A 13,038-nucleotide genomic window follows, 5' to 3' on the forward strand; every position below is an offset into this window, starting at 1 on the left:
GATATTTACCCAAAGAAACCCAAAACATATTTCAACAAAAAGACTATAAGAAGGTTCACAGTAGCTTTATTATTTTTTTTTAATATTTATTTTTGAGAGAGAGAGAACAGAAGCTGGGGAGGGGCACAGAGAGAGGGAGACAGATGATCCGAAGTGGGCTCTGTGCTGTAAGGACAGAGCCCAATATGGGACTCAAAGTCACCAGCCATAAGATCATGACCGAGCTGAAGTCAGGCCAACCAACTGAGCCACCCAGGCACCCCCATATTAGCTTTATTTATAATAGCCCCCAACTGGAAACAACCCAGGAGTGTATTCATAGGTGTGTGGATAAACTGTGGTATATTCATTTATGTTTTCTGCAATGTCCTTTCTCTTTTTTTTTAAGTAATCTCTACCCCCATTGTGGGGCTTGAACTCACAACCCTGAGATCAAGAGTCGCATGCTCTACTGACTGAGCCAGACAGGCACCCCCTTATTGCTTTAAAACAATAAAACGCTTGGTTTCCAATGATTTTGTCTTGTGGAAATTTGCCGTGAAACAAAAATGAAGCCAAATTATTTTTTACTGCTCCAAAATGTCCCAAATTCTCTTAAGTATGTGACTAGTATAATAAGGGTGTTGTGACATTATCGTCAGGCACTTCATAGAAATTCCTATGATGATAAAAATGGAAAGACACTGTGAAATCTTACTGTTCAAATATAGTTAAGTACTGATCACAAGTACTTGGGTTAGACATTTTTTGTCAAGTAGGTATTGATGTGGGAAACAAAGGCAAATGAAAAATTAAATTTCATCACTGCCTACAGCCCATTGGCAAGTCCTTGAAACAGGCAGAGTGACCTTCCTCTAGGAGCTTAGCTGCCTGGATGATGACATACTGCTCAGGGCAAAAGGCAATCTTAGCCCACCTGCCCCCCCCCCCACCATAAGTCTACTTTAACATACACAAATCCCTCTGGAAACTTCCTTTGTCTCTATACCCAAAATATATATTAGCAATCATCCTCCAAGCATATGGCCCACTGATATACATCAGAAGGGTCTCATGACTAAAGTTTTATTAGACAGTAATAAACGACCTTTTGTAACAATAGTTCGCTCCTTCAAGGTCCTGGAAACCTTTTTTTCCAGAATACCTGTGCTATCTCGAACCCCCTCCCAACTTGAAAGTATAGGGGTGCCTGGGTGGCTCAGGTCATGATCTCTTGGTTCAAGAGACAGTTCGAGCCCTGTGTCAGGCTCTGTGCTGACAGCTCAGAGCCTGGAGCATGCTTAGGATTCTGTGTCTCCCTCTCTCTGCCCCTCTTCCATTCACGCTCTGTCTCTCTGTCTCTGTCTCTCAAAAATAAATAAACATTAAAAAAATTTTTTTTAAACCAAAAAGAAAGTATACAAGTCACCCAGTGTAGCTCTTCCTGCCCATGGATCCTGCTTTAATAAAACCACCTTTTTGCACCGAAGACATCTCAAGAATGCTTTCTTGGCCATCAGCTCTGAACCCCAACATTTTCTACATCAGGTATCACAGTGAAAACAAAAAAAAGGTGATGTGTTGATATTTTATTCACAGATTAGTACCTTATGAAATTATAGTATTTCATACAAAGGACTATTACAGACATGTAAGATAGAAAAAAAAATTAGTGAAGACTCCCATTCACCACCAGGCTTAAGAGAGAGAACACTACCAATGCTATGAAAGCTTTGTCTTTGCCCTTCTCTGACCAAATTCCCCTTTTATACCCGTAAGTAACTACTTTCCTAAATTTTGTGTCTAGCATTCCTCTAACTATTCTTTATAGCTTTACTATATATAACTCTCTAAGAAACTTGTCATCGCTCCTCGGCCTTTTGGCTAAGATCAAGTGTAGTATCTAAGAAACTTGTCTGTACCATTTTATTTATTTATATTTTAAATAATTTTTAAAAATGTTTATTTATTTTGAGAGAGAGAGAGAGAGAGGAGGCATGCATGTGCCCTGGGAAGGGCAGAGAGAGAGGGAGAGAGAATCACAAGCAGGCTCCATGCTGTCAGTACAGAGCCTGATGTGGGACTCGAACTCAAGAACTGTGAGATCATGACCTGAGTTGAAATCAAGGGTCAGACACTTAACTGACTGAGCCACCTGGGCTCCTCTTTATTTTGGGGGCCTCTAGGTGGCTCAATCGGTTAAGCCTACAACTTGGGCTGATACTCTTAGGAAGTAACACATAGATATAGAGTTGAAATAGTTGATGACTTCTTCTCTTATTCTGAATATTCCATTTACTCACACACTTAAAAACTCTCATACCATCTCTTCTTCCTACTGAAAGCCTTTTGAAATATATATATATATATGTATATATATGTATGTATATATATATATATGTATATATATGTATGTATATGTATATATATATATATTTTTTTTTTTTTTTTTTTTTTTTTGAGAGAGAGAGAGAACATGAGCAGGGGAGGGGTTGGGAGAGAGAGAATCCCAAGCAGGCTCTGCACTGTCAGCTCAGAGCCAGATATGGGGCCTGATCTCACTACCTGAGCCAAAATCAAGAGTTGGACACTTAACCAACTGAGCCACCCAGGCACCCCTGAAATATTTTATCAACATGGTATTCACAGCAAGAACATGACTTTACAAAATTATTTCTAGAGAAAATGATTTCCTCGATTCACTGACCTGGCTTAATTTTTCATAAATATAAATTATCTTACACACAATGAAGTTTATTCATGGTATAGTCATCCCCACACTTAATACATTCATAGGTTTGCATTTTTTTGCATTTTTTTTAACGTTTATTTATTTTTGAGACAGAGAGAGACAGAGCATGAACGGGGGAGGGTCAGAGAGAGGGAGACACAGAATCGGAAACAGGCTCCAGGCTCCGAGCTGTCAGCACAGAGCCCGACACGGGACTCGAACTCACAGACCGCGAGATCGTGACCTGAGCCGAAGTTGGCCGCTCAACCGACTGAGCCATCCAGGCGCCCCTAGGTTTGCATTTTTATATGTATTGTCTGTACACATTTTTTTCACAATCAGAAAAGGTTTTCAAGCATTTTATGGCAATCGAAGTTATTCCTTAGTGTAAACTCTCTAATACCACATGCTTATGACTTCCAACAAAAGGTTTTTCTCACATTTATTACTCTTCTATGATTCACTCTGGAGTAAACTCTCTGATGCATCCGGAATTTGGTTTCTCAGTCAAAATACTACAACATTCCCTCCCTTGTACAATTTCTTTTCCATATGAGTTTCTCTGATATAAAATGACCTATACTTCTTGAAAGTTTTCACAAAATTACTACATTCACAGTGGCTGTCTTTCTGTTGTATAATGAGTGCACACCACTTCTTTTATACATTTTTATTTATGTATTTTGTTAATTTTAATGTTTGTTTATTTTTGACAGAGAGAGAGAGAGAGAGAGAGACAGAGCATGAGCGGGGGAGGGGCAGAGAGAGAAGGAGACACAGAATCCAAAGCAGGCTCCAGGCTCTGAGCTGTCGGCACAGAGCCGGATGCAGGGCCCGAACTCACAGACCATGAGATCATGACCTGAGCCAAAGTCACTCAACCGACTGAGCCACCCTGGCACCCCTATTTATGTATTTTTTAGAGAGACAGTGGATGCACACACACCCAAGCTGGGGAGGGGCAGAGGGGGAGGGAGGGAGAGAGAGACACAGAGAGAGACAGAGAGAGAATCTCAAGCAGGCTCCACAGCCAGCACAGAGCTGGATGTGCGGGGCTTGGCTCGTTCCCATGACTGCGAGATCACGACCTGAGTCGAAATCTAGACTCAGACGCTTAAGCGACTAAGCCTCCTAAGTGCCTGCTAACACTTCTGTGTGAAAAACTTTTGCACATTTGCTAAATTCAGTTTCTCCCATGTATGCCTTTTCCTGATGAACAACGCACTACAGGTTGTTACTGAAGATTTTGTCATATTTTTTTAAAAAAATTTTTAATGTTTATTTTTGAGAGACAGAGTGTAAGCAGGGGAGGGGCAGAGAGAGAGAGGGGGAGACACAGAATCCAAAACAGGCTCCAGGCTCTGAGCTGTCAGCACAGAGTCCAATGTGGGGCTCGAACTCACAAGCCAAGCGATCATGACCTGAGCTGAAGTCAGATGGTTAACTGACTGAGCCACCCAAGAGCCCCGATTTTTATCATATTTATTTACTGCACTAGATTTCTCTCTCATTTTAGCTTCCTATAAAAGTAAACATCCTTGTGGAAGCTTCTCCTTAGTCACCGTAAGAATTCTCTCCCATATAAGGGCACCTGGGTGGCTCAGGCAGTTAAACGCCAGACTTCAGCTCTGGTCATGATCTTACGTTTTGTGGGTTTGAGCCCTGCATCTGTGTGAAAGACAGACAGACAGTCAGAGCCTGGAGCCTGCTTCAGATTCTGTGTCTCCCTCTCTCTCTGCCCCTCCGCCACTAGTCTGTCTCTCTCTCCAAAATAAATAAACATTTTAAAAAATTTAAAAACAAAGAATTCTCTCCCATATGCCTGCAATTTCATGCTGGAATGACCTCCTTAAAGGCTTCCTCATTTTCACCATACCCATCTGATTTTGCCCTCTTTGGTGTCTACTGAGGTGTGCCTTGACACTAAAGGATTTCACACACTCACTGCCTCTGTAGGGTCTCTCTCCTGTATGTGTTCTTTGATGCCTACTTTGACTAGGCTTCCAGGCGAAAGGTTTCCCACATTCGCTACATACACAGGGCTTTCCTCCTACGTGGGTTCTCCCGTGTATGATGAGTGGGGACTTATGGCTGAAGGTTTTCTGACAATTACTTCATTCACAGGGTTTCTCTCCCGTGTAGGTTCTTTGATGCACAATGAGTTGTGACTTCAAACTTTCCCACAACCACTGCATCTGTAGGGTTTCTCTCCCGTGTGTGTCCTCTGGTGTATAGCGAGTGTTGATTTGGAACTGAAGGCTTTCTGGCATTCACTACAGCAGAAAGGCTTCTCCCTGGTATGAACTCTCTGATATAAAGTGAGCTCTGACTTCCAGATGAAAGCCTTCTGGCATTCTTTTTTGTTTTTTAATTTTATTTTTTATTTTTTAAAATTTACATCCAAATTAGTTAGCATATAGTGCAACAATGACCTCAGGAGTAGGTTCCTTGATGCCCCTTCCCCATTTAGCCCATCCACCCCTCCCACAACCCCTCCAGCAACCCTCAGTTTGTTCCCCATATTTATGAGTCTCTTCTGTTTTGTCCCCCTCCCTGTTTTTATATTATTTTTGTTTCCCTTCCCTTATGTTCATCTGTTTTGTCTCTTAAAGTCCGCATACGAGTGAAGTCATATGATATTTGTCTTTCTCTGACTAATTTCACTTAGCAATACCCTCCACTTCCATCCACGTAGTTGCAAATGGCAAGATTTCATTCATTTTGATTGCCGAGTATACTCCATTGTATATATATATACCACATCTTCTTTATCCATTCATCCATCGATGGACATTAGGGCTCTTTCCATACTTTGGCTATTGTCGATAGTGCTGCTATAAACGTGGGGGTGCATGTGTCCCTTCGAAACAGCACACCTGTATCCCGTGGATAAATGCCTAGTAGTGCAATTGCTGGGTCGTAGGGTAGTTCTATTTTTAGTTTTTTGAGGAACCTCCATACTGTTTTCCAGAGTGGCTGTACCAGCTTGCATTCCCAGCCTTCTGGTGTTCTTGACATGAAAAGGGTTTTTCTCCAGTGTGCTGTCTTTGGTGTTCAATGAGCTGTGACCTGTGGATGAAAGCTCTCTGACAATGACTGCATTCGCGGGGCGTTTCTGCAGTACGAGTTTTGTAAAGTAAAGTGAGACTAAACTTAAGAGGGAAAGTTCTTCCACATTCCTTACAGCCACAGGGGTTCTCACCTGTATGAGTTCTCTCATGCTTAACAAGATGTGTCTTACTAATGAAGGTTTTCCGACATTCATTACATTCATAGGGTTTCTCTCCTGTGTGAGTTCTCTGATATAAAATACGCTCTACCTTCTGAATAAAAGCTTAGAGACATCCGTCACATTCATATGTTTTTTCTCCTGTATGAGTTCTCTGGTGTACCATGAGCTGTGATTTCTGGGAGAAAATTTTTCTTCATTCACTGTATCCATAGGGTTTCTGTCCTGTGTGACTTCTCTGGTGTAGAAGGAGTTACGGCACATGGTTAAAGGATCTTTGACATTTACTACCTTTATAAAATCTCATTTCTATATGACTTATATTCAGGCATGACATCTTATTGACAGCTTCTCCATAATCATATTCACAGCAATTAATTCCAGAATGAGCATTTTTATGCATAGTATGGAAAAACAATTTCTCAGATAGATTTAACTTCTTAGCTTTTTCACTTATATAATTTCTGTTCTGGAAAAGTAAATCTAAATTATGTTTCAAAGTTTTCCCATTTGAATCAAATTGATCAAAGTCTTTTCTCAGGTGAGGCATTTTGTCAAATACATCACATTCCTGGTGCCTTGCCATGGGATCAAGTTTGTCGGAGTTTTCCTGGAGCCAGTCTGTCTCATCATCAACTTGCTAGGCATCTTCTAGGAAGGAGACCGATGAATCTGTATACAATTAGGCAGTGGAAGAGGCCAACTCTCACAATGAGGATCAAGGATCCTTACAAATAAGGATTTTTAATCAGGAAACAAGTTAGAGGCATCCAGTAGAAGAAGAGAAAATAGAAGGAAAGCAGAGGGACATGGTAAAGGGGAAAAATTCATGTGTATCTGGAAGCTTAATTCTGACCAGAGGTGAGATGTTGAGTAGGAGGAAGGCAACATGAGCAGTACTGGTGATGAAGAGTGAGGATGCTGGAAACGGAGAATAACCAAGAGAGCTGGGTCCTAGTTGAGTCAAAGATCTGACACAGAGTGCAAAGACATAATGGCCTATCTCCTTTTTTTGGAAGCTTATTTATTTATTTTCAGTAATCTCTACACCCAATGTGGGTCTTGAACTCATGACCCAATCAAGAGTCACATGATCTACCAACTGAGCCAACCAGGAGCTCCAAAGGTTCAAGGGTTTTTAAATAATGTCCTCAAAATAACCTATCAAAGGTTCTAGCTCCTGGGGTGCCTGGGTGGCTGAGTCAGTTGGGCATCCGGCTTCCACTCAGGTCATGACCTTGCAGTCCCTGGGTTCAAGCCCTACGTCGGGCTCTGTGCTGACAGCTCAGAGCCTGGAGCCTGCTTCGGATTCTTTGTCTCCCTCTCTCTCTGCCCCTCCCTTACTCGCACTCTGTCTCTCTCTCTCTCTCTCTCTCAAAAATAAAGAAACATTAAAAAAATAAATTAAAAAAAAGTTATAGCTCCTTAGGCTTTCACTCATCTACCTGGCTGTTATCCACTCCCCCAGATGGTCCTTACTACTGACTTCCCCCTCTGCCATCCATGGCTCCCTGCTCCAGCTGGAGGACCGCTGCTAGTTGGGAAGCCTAACAATTTGATCACGGCTAAACACGGTGCTAAGAGGTTGATCTTCAGAACCTCTGAAGAAGTAGGAAGGGGCTGTTTCAGAGTCAACACCTCAGCAAAGTGAAAAAAAATTTTTTTAAGTTTATTTATTTATTTTGAGAGAGACAGAGATAGCACCAGTGCAGGAGGGGCGGGGGGGGGGGGGGGAGAGAGAGAAAGAGAGAGAGAGAGAGAGAGAGAGAGAGAGAGAGAGAGAATCCCAAGCAGGTTCCACACTGCCAGTGCAGAGTCTAATGTGGGGCTTGAACCCATGAACCATGAGGTGATGACCTGAGCCTTAACCAAGAGTTGGACATTTAACTGACTGAGCCACCCAGGCGCCCCATGAAAAACTTTAATTTGGGAGGCGAGAGCATGATCCTCTCTCCACGTTCAGACAGACACAAAGGCTCTATCATTTATAAATCCTAAATTCAAAGACATTAAACACTTCAGAGAGCTTCTAAATTCCAGCAGTTAAAAAAGAAATGGCAACAGACTGGGGTTCCCCGTAGTCCTTGCCCACTGACCTGAGGTTGCTGTAAGTTTCCAACATTACAACCCAGTACAGCTTCTTCTGGACCACATCCAGTAGCTGCCAGTCCTCTGACGTGAAGTGCAGGCCACATCCTCAGGTGAGTGTTACCTGTAATGACACATTGTTTCAAGTGACTTTTCACTCAATGGTATGGAAAAAAATGCACATGGATTTATTATGATCATTTTCACAATACATTATATACCCAAGGTTTGGTGAATCTAATTTTGCCTTGTACCTACGGAAGAAACTTAAAGCTCATTAAAAATATCCTGCCATTCAGTGCACCTGGGTGGCTCAGTCGGTTAAGCGTCTGACTTCAGCTCAGGTCATGATCTCGCCGTCCGTGGGTTCAAGCCCCGCGTGGGGCTCTGGGCTGATGGCTCAGAGCCTGGAGCCTGCTTCCGATTCTGTGTCTCTCTCTCTGCCCCTTCCCTGTTCATGCTCTGTCTCTCTCTGTCTCAAAAATAAATAAATAAATGTTAAAAAAATTAAAAAATAAAATAAAATAAAATAAATAAAATTTCAAAAAAAAAATATCCTGGCATTCAAAAATCAACCAGTGTAACTCACCACATTGACAGAATCAAGGATAAAAATCTTTTTTTAGGTTATTTATTTTTGAGAGAGAGAGAGAGCGCATGAGTGGCGCAGAGAGAGAGGGAGCGAGAGAATCCCAAGCCGGCTCCGTGCTGTTAGTGCAGAGCCCAACCTAGAGCTTGATCTCATGAACTGCAAATCATAACCTGGGCTGATCCCAAGAGTCAGACCCTTAACTGACTGAGCCACCCAGGTGCCCCAAGGATAAAAATCTTATCATCATGACAAGGGATCCATGGAAATCATGTCACACCAGTGAGCACACATATGTCTAAACTACTGAATGGTTGTCCATCAACTGATGAATGGATAAAGAAATTGTGGTTTATATACACAATGGAATACTACGTGGCAATGAGAAAGAATGAAATATGGCCTTTTGTAGCAACGTGGATGGAACTGGAGAGTGTGATGCTAAGTGAAATAAGCCATACAGAGACAGACAGATACCATATGGTTTCACTCTTATGTGGATCCTGAGAAACTTAACAGAAACCCATGGGAGAGGGGAAGGAAAAAAAAAAAGAGGTTAGAGTGGGAGAGAGCCAAAGCATAAGAGACTCTTAAAAACTGAGAACAAACTGAGGGTTGATGGGGGGTGGGAGGGAGGGGAGGGTGGGGGATGGGTATTGAGGAGGGCACCTTTTGGGATGAGCACTGGGTGTTGTATGGGAACCAATTTGACAATAAATTTCATATATTAAAAAAAAAACAAAAATAAATAAATAAATAAAGTGCTGAGAGAAGGAAAAAAAATAAATAAACTATTGAATGGTTTGCTAAGATTTGTATATTTGGTTGTATTTAAGTTTTACTTCAAAATAAATAAAAGTGCTATAAACAAATATTAAACTCTAGTTAATAATATACATGCTGGAGTATTTAGGGGGAATTTTACTAATTTTTTTAAAATATATTTTTTAAGTGTATTTATTTATTTTGAGAGACAGAGAGAGCAAGCGGGGGAGGCGCAGAGAGTGAGGGAGAGAGGGAGAATCCCAAGCAGGCTCCACAATGTCAGCCCAGAGCCCAATGCAAGGCTCGAACTCATGAACCGTGAGATCAGACCTGAGCTGAAACCAAGAGTCAGATGCTTAACCAACTGAGCCACCCAGGCACCCCCTAATGTTTGAAATTTACTTCAAAATACATTAAAAAAAAAAAACAAGGGAGCAAGGGATGGCTAAATAAAAGCAAATATTTTGGTATTCTGAGACCCAATTTCTAACATGGCAGAGGGGTGGTTCCCTCATAAAAACAATAAGCAATTCTTGGGACACCAGCTCAGTGTCCTACAATTCAGCTTAATTCTGATATTATCTACCTGCAGATACCATCAGATTCCACACTTTAAGGGGTCAGTCCCACAAGACTGCCTTTCCCCTCTGCCACCTCAGATCCCAGTTACAAGTCTAGGGTGTCACCTGTACTGCTGACTGACTGGCTATAAATCAGAGGTTCCTAAAACTTCTGCTTCAGGTTCAATTAATTTGCTAGAATAGCTCAAAGAACTCAGAGAAACATTTTACTTTCTAGAATAAGAGTTTACTATGAAAGGATTTAACAAGGGAAGAGACAAGTGAAAGGGATGCGTAGGGCCAGGTATGGGGCAAGGACATGGGGCTTCCACACTCTCCAGGTGCACCACCCTCCCCAGTCTCCATCAACCTGGAAGCTGTCCAAACACTCTCCTTTTGGGTTTTTATGAGGGCTTCATTGCATACGCATGACTGATTAAATCACTGGCTGCTGGCAACAGATTCAATCTCTTACCCTTTTCCCATTCCCTTAGGTCAGGGGGGTGTGACTGAAAGTTCCAACCCTCTCAACACATGATTGATTCTCCTGGCAACCAACCTCTTCCTTGGAGGCTTCCAAGAAGTCATCATTCACGTAACAAAAGACACTGTTATCACTCTCAGTATTTAGGAAATTCCAAGGATCTGGGGAGCTGTGAGCCAGGAACTGTGGGTAAGACCAAATATACATGAAAAATGTATTTTGGTTGACTGAATGACCAAATGCATATTTCTTATGAATCACAGTATCACATAGCTGATAAAGCAAGTAAAACATTAATTATAGAATTTAGTTGGTTGGTATATGGGTGTTCACTGTAAAATTCTTTCAACTTTTCCGTACATCTGAAATTTTTTATAACAAAACATCAAAAAATACTAGAAAAAAAGCACATAGTAAAATTTAACACCCTTTAATGATGAAAACACTTAGCAAATTAGGAATATAAGTAATCTGCCTTAATCTGAAAAAATAATATCCATAGGGGCATCTGGGTGGTTCAGTCAAGCGTCTGACTCTTGACTTTGGCTCAGGTCATGATCTCATGGTTTGTGAGATCGAGCCCTACATCGGGCTCCACGCTGACAATGCAGAGCCTGCTTGGGATTCTCTCTCTCCCTCTCTCTCTCTGCCCCTCCCCTGTTTGCACATGTGCACTCTCTCTCTCTCTCTCTCTCAAAAAAAATCCATATAAAACCTAAAGCAAACATTACATTTAATGGTGAATTATTAAAAGTCTTTGCACGGAGGTTAAGAATGAGGCAAGGATGCCTATCACCATTTCTATTCAAATGGTACTAAAGGCCCTGCCAGTGCAACTGGGCAAGAAAAATAAGTAAGAGGCAAAAGAATTAGGAAGAAATTTATCATTCACAGAAGACGTGATTTGGAAAGTAGAAAATCCGTAAGAATTATAAACTATTAGAATTCATAAATGAATTTCTCAAAGTCACTGACCATAAGATCAGTATTAGTAAACCAACTGTATTTCAACAGTAGCCAACTAGTAGGAAATGAAATTAAATAATAATCCACTCATAATAGTATCAAACAGCAAATGCCTAGAAATAATTCCTTTTTTTAATTAAAAAAAATTTTTTAATGTTTTTATTTATTTTTGAGACAGAGCATGAGCAGGGGAGGGGCAGAGAGAGGGGGAGACACAGAGTCCGAAGCAGGCTCCAGGCTCTGAGCTGTCAGCACAGAGTCCGATGCGGGGCTCGAACCCACAGACTGTGAGATCGTGACCTGAGCCGAAGTCAGACGCTCAACCGACTGAGCCACCCAGGCACCCCTGCCTAGAAATAATTCTTAAAAGGATGTGCAAGACCTCAATATTGAAAACCATAGAACTCTATTGAAACACGTTAAAGAAAATGTGAATAAAGGCAAGAATATGCCATATCTTGGATTAGAAAATTCCACTGTACAGGCATGTTGATTATCCCCCAAATTAATAGAGCCAATGCAATAAAACCAATATTCTAGTAGGTGTTTTCTGGAAACCGACAAGCTGATTCTAAAATTTACAAGAGCAGCTCCTGGGTGGTTCAGTTGGTTGAGCGTCTGATTCTTGATTTCGGCTCAGGTCATGATCCTAGGGTTGTGGGATTGAGCCCTGTGGCGGGCTCTGTACTAAGCACGGAATCCTGCTCAGGATTCTCTCTCTCTCTCTCTCTCTCTCTCTCTCTGCCCCCCTGCCCCACCCTTTGCGAGTTGTCTCTAAAATAAAAAAATAATTTTAAAATACTGTTTTAAAAAATAAACAAAATTTATAAGAAAATACCAAGGGTCTGGACAGGAGCCTGTGACACAGCAAGAACGTGAGCAAGAACAGTGAGGCGGCAGCTGCAGTGGTCCAAGTGACCGATGACGATGGCTCTGACTAGGGTAGTGCTGTGGCAAGGAAGAGCGACAGATCTGAGTTCGGCTTTGTAAACAGAACCAACAGGATTTGCCCTCGCATGATGGGAAACACAGAGACCGATGAAAGTGCGAGAAGTGGAGATGTGTCCGCTATGGCTGCTGTTGTGCTGTGGTGGCAGAGTTGAGTAGTTGCAGCACAGACTGTCTGGCCCACAAAGGCTTATTATTTTGCCCTTCACAGAAGTTTGCTGACCCCTCGTCTGAGAAGCTAAGAGAAGCTATTCATTGAAAGAGGGAAACTGTGGAAGGAACAGGCTTCAGGGGAGATTCAGAGCTTGGTTTGGTAAATGGCAAAATGGACGCACCTGTAGAGATGTGCACCTTAGAGATGTCAAGGAGGCAGTAAGGTACAGGAGGTGATGCTTGGCGGACAAGTGCAGGCTGGAGACAGAAAGAGGAAGCCATCGGCATGAGTGCGGTTTAAACTGTGACACCACACAATGGAATACTACGTGGCAATGAGAAAGAATGAAATCTGGCCTTTTGTAGCAACGTGGATGGAACTGGAGAGTGTGATGCTAAATGAAATAAGCCATACAGAGACAGACAGATACCATATGGTTTCACTCTTATGTGGATCCTGAGAAACTTAACAGAAACCCATGGGAGAGGGGAAGGAAAAAAAAAAAGAGGTTAGAGTGGGAGAGAGCCAAAGCATAAGAGACTCTT

The 13,038-nt window shown here is 41.9% G+C and overlaps 1 pseudogene; it reads left to right on the forward strand.

Moving 5' to 3' along the window:
• Positions 1-1,843: 1,843 nt before the first annotated feature.
• LOC128778105 (U2 spliceosomal RNA) lies at positions 1,844-1,933 on the forward strand (annotated as a pseudogene).
• Positions 1,934-13,038: the final 11,105 nt, after the last annotated feature.

The sequence above is a fragment of the Panthera pardus genome, unplaced genomic scaffold (genome assembly GCF_024362965.1).
Source record: "Panthera pardus isolate Hobbes unplaced genomic scaffold, ASM2436296v1 HiC_scaffold_18, whole genome shotgun sequence".
In the NCBI taxonomy this organism is placed as follows: Eukaryota; Metazoa; Chordata; class Mammalia; order Carnivora; family Felidae; genus Panthera; species Panthera pardus.